This window comes from Oryza sativa, chromosome 10 (assembly GCF_034140825.1).
Source record: "Oryza sativa Japonica Group chromosome 10, ASM3414082v1".
NCBI lineage: Eukaryota > Viridiplantae > Streptophyta > Magnoliopsida > Poales > Poaceae > Oryza > Oryza sativa.
In genome coordinates this window covers 13,281,590-13,285,266 of record NC_089044.1, presented here as the reverse complement: position 1 = coordinate 13,285,266, position 3,677 = coordinate 13,281,590, and the positions used below count along the sequence as shown (strand labels likewise).

The window sequence follows — 3,677 nt, the reverse complement described above, 5'->3', positions numbered from 1 at the left end:
TCATTTTGCATGAGAGCGAATAAACAAGACAGACCCACATAACGATAAAATAATGAGAAATTAGATATATACTAATAATAACAAATAAAGCATAAATACCTTGCAACCCATGTTCCTGAGCTAGGACCTAATGCATTTCACCCATCAAACCCCAACTGACTGACGAATAAATCCCAATAGTTTTACTAAAACCCTAGACTGACCCGTTTTGAAAAAACTCACTTAACGAGCGACCAAGATTTTTTCCCTTGAACCACAAAAACAGATCCCAATTTTCCCGGAATAAAATCCAATTGCAAAGAACATATGCAATGAAAAGGATTCAGAGGGCTCTTAGGTTTTTCCATTTGGCTTGTCCTACGGTCAAGGTCGGCTCTGATACCAACTTGTCACGCCCAGAAATTCCCGAATAGAATTCCAAGCAGAATGTGCATTAAAATCCCCGTCCAGGACCAGCCGGGGTACACAAACAACAATGTTGACATTCAGATCCACGTCTTACAAACATCATAAAAGTCTTACAAAAATGCAGCGGAAAACAAAAGATAACTGGAGCTAATCCTTGACTCGAACTGCAGCGGGAACACCACTCCACAGGCATCCTCGACGGCACGGACAAAGCCTACTCCTCGGAGAACCCGCCATCGGACACATACTCGAGCTCTGGGATTGGGGAAAATAGAGCAAGGCTGAGTACTACCCACTGTACTCAGCAAGTCATACCGGAACGGGGGTATGATGCAGGGATTCCACAAGGGATAGCTAAGCAGGTTCATTTGCATAAATACTGGCATTTATAAACAGGAATTGAATGCGAAAACAGTTGTAATAATTAAGCAGTATTAATCATCCACTGTCCAACGCTACACCACGTTGCGACAGGCCCAACCATCCACCTAAACTATCCAAATTCAAAAGATTACACTAGGGTGAGACTAATTACGGTGAATCTGGTTGACCGCCCATAACCGCGGGCACGGCTATTCGAATAGTTTTACTCTGATCAGAGGTGTACAACTGTACCCACAAGACACAGCCCCACGACACGTTTCCGTGCGCCGACATGCCACCACGACATCCCGGAAAGAGGCCGTGACAGGACCATTCGCATAACCCCCTCTAACCAAGCACACCACACCTCAGGTTTCACCCCCACTCCTCGCAAGGCAGCGGGCAGTCCCCTCTCGTGCCTAGGTGAATCCGGAAGCCGCATAGGCCGTCGCAGGGCCCATCCAAACTCCATCACGCCCACCCTTGCCTGGATGCGTCGGCTAGAGGAAAGCTACACTACAAGCCCAGCCGTTGCCCACGCTGGCTTGTGGTAAGTACGATAAGTTCTTCCAGGGCATCCCGCAAACCGGTCCTTAACTGCCATGGGTGCGACCAGCAAAACCATGCACCCACAGCCCACCATGCGATTCATTTTAATTAACCAACACCCAAGCGGTGTCACTAGTCCAACATTATCATATAAACCTATAGTCTAGGTTTTAAATGAGATCTCCCCATTGTGTGCTAGTTGAACTAAGCATGGCTAAGCAAACCCTAGTCCTAACTCTAATCATGTTATAACCCAAGCTAACAAAGGAGCATGGTATCATATTAGCATGGCTGTAACAATAGGTAACCATCCCATAGTAACATTGCAAAACAAATGCGATATTTGAAAGAAAACATTAGGACATTTGCAATATAGGATCAATATGATCAAGTGACAAGCATTACTTGCCTTGCTCTGCTGCTGGAGGGACCTCGGCGACTATCTCGAAGTACACCGGAGCGTCGGAAGAGCCGGAATCTAGCGACATACAAGGCAAACATTGCAAACAGGCTATAAGACTACTGAAACAGGAAACAAAACCATTTTTAATGGATTCTACACATTTTTCTTGATTTACTGAGACTTGAATGGGATTAAACGGAGCTCGGATGAATTAGTTATGAATTTTAGAAGATTCACTGTGTTTATTACTATAACAAAAATCCTTAAATAATTTATTGCGCAATATTAACCAGGACTGACGTCAGCACGGGGGCGCGGCGCCGACATGCGGGGCCCACCGGTCAGCGACTCGGGAGAGGGAGGAAGGGCGCCGACACACGGGACCCACTGGTCAGCGGCGCGGGAGAGAAGGGGCAGCGGCACCGGCTCGGCTTGGCTCACGGCCGGCCAACCGACCGCGGCGACGGCGACGGCGTGCGCGCGAACGCGTTGTCGGCGACGGCAACCGGCGGCGAAGGCGACGGCGCAAAGGCGATGCGGAGGCGGCTGCGCTAACGGCGGCTAGGAAGGGGAGGAGGCGGCGATAAAGGCGGCCGCCGGCTCGGCTCGGCATCAAAACCGACCGGCCGGCTAGGTCTAGCGGCGACGGCACGCGGCCAACGACGGCGGCGACCGGCGGCACGGGAGGCGGCGGCAGTCGAAGGCGACGGCGCGCGACACTAAGAGGAGAGGAAGGGGAAAAGAAGGGAGGGGTGCCTCACCGAGGGTGGCCGGCGCGGAGGAAGACGATGGCGAACGGCGACGGCAAGCCACGGGAGGACGACGTCGGCGAGCGGACGAGCTTCGGGGTGCCCTAAGGAAGGAGGAGAGAGGGATTAGAGAGAGGGAGATGAACCACGGCGACCGGAAACCATGGCCGAAGGCAGCGGTAGAGGTGGTGCTCACCCGTGCGCGAGGGGATGAGGGCTCCGGCGACGAACCTTGACGGAGGAGAGGTGGACGGGGTGGATCTCGGCCACGCGAATCCGACGGCGGTGACGGCGCGGCCTGGCGGCGACCCTAACGGCGGCTAGCGGCGGCCGGAGAAGCGGAAAATGGCGGCTGCGGAGGTTGCACGACGCGGGGGCGATGGGAGGCTCGAGAGAGTGCGGCGAAATGGGGAAAAAGTGAGAAGGGGCGACGGCGGTGCTTAAAAAGGGGAAGAGAGAACCGGACATGGCCGGGAGAGGCGGAAATCGCCGGCCGACGTGGGGGAATGGGGAAGAGAGAGAGGCGGGATTCGATTTTCGAATCCCGGCCATCTCGGGCGCGGGCGCGAGTGGGAGAGAGAGGGGAGTGGGCGCTGGAGACGCGGCGCACGCGCGGGCGTGGTCGACGTGGCCCGGGGAAGGCGGGGACGTGGGCGCGGCGGCGGTTTCGGCGCGGCGGCGCGAGCGCGAGATCGGCGGGAGGAGGGAGACGGGCCCGACAGGTGGGCCCCACCTGTCGGCGACCCCGAGAGAGGAGGCGGCGGGGCTGCCTGGCTGGGCCTCGGCCTGCGGCCGGCCCAGTAAGGGGGAGGGAAGGAAGGAGGGAATGGGCCGGCGGCCCATTCGAAAGAAAGGAGGAAAAAGAGAGGAAAAAGAAAAAGAAAAAGGAAAAAGGATTTTCCCTGGAATTAAAATATTGCTTGCTCAATTTTAATTGGTTAAAATTATTTCTAGAGCTCTGAAAATTCCACTAAAAATCATGTTAATGAATTTCGACCTGTAGAACTCAAGAAAAAGTCCCACATGTCAAATCCGATTATTATTTGCATTACTTTCTTAGGGTTTTCTCCTGATTTGCACCGGTATTTTCTTAGGGTCATTTATAAATTACAATTTTGGCTTGGGAGGGAAACTTCGTGGTGTGACACTAGTCCTCCTCTTTCGTTTGCCCCTTTTCCCGAGCTCTCTAGTGCGCCGTAGAGTCG

The 3,677-nt window shown here is 53.5% G+C and overlaps 1 long non-coding RNA gene across 1 annotated transcript; it reads right to left on the bottom strand.

Moving 5' to 3' along the window:
- Positions 1–1,729: 1,729 nt before the first annotated feature.
- LOC136353811 (uncharacterized) lies at positions 1,730–3,210 on the bottom strand. Its single transcript, XR_010737255.1, has 3 exons — positions 2,669–3,210; positions 2,485–2,576; positions 1,730–1,798 (listed from the first exon to the last, which is right to left on the bottom strand). It is a non-coding gene; the product is annotated as an uncharacterized lncRNA (long non-coding RNA).
- Positions 3,211–3,677: the final 467 nt, after the last annotated feature.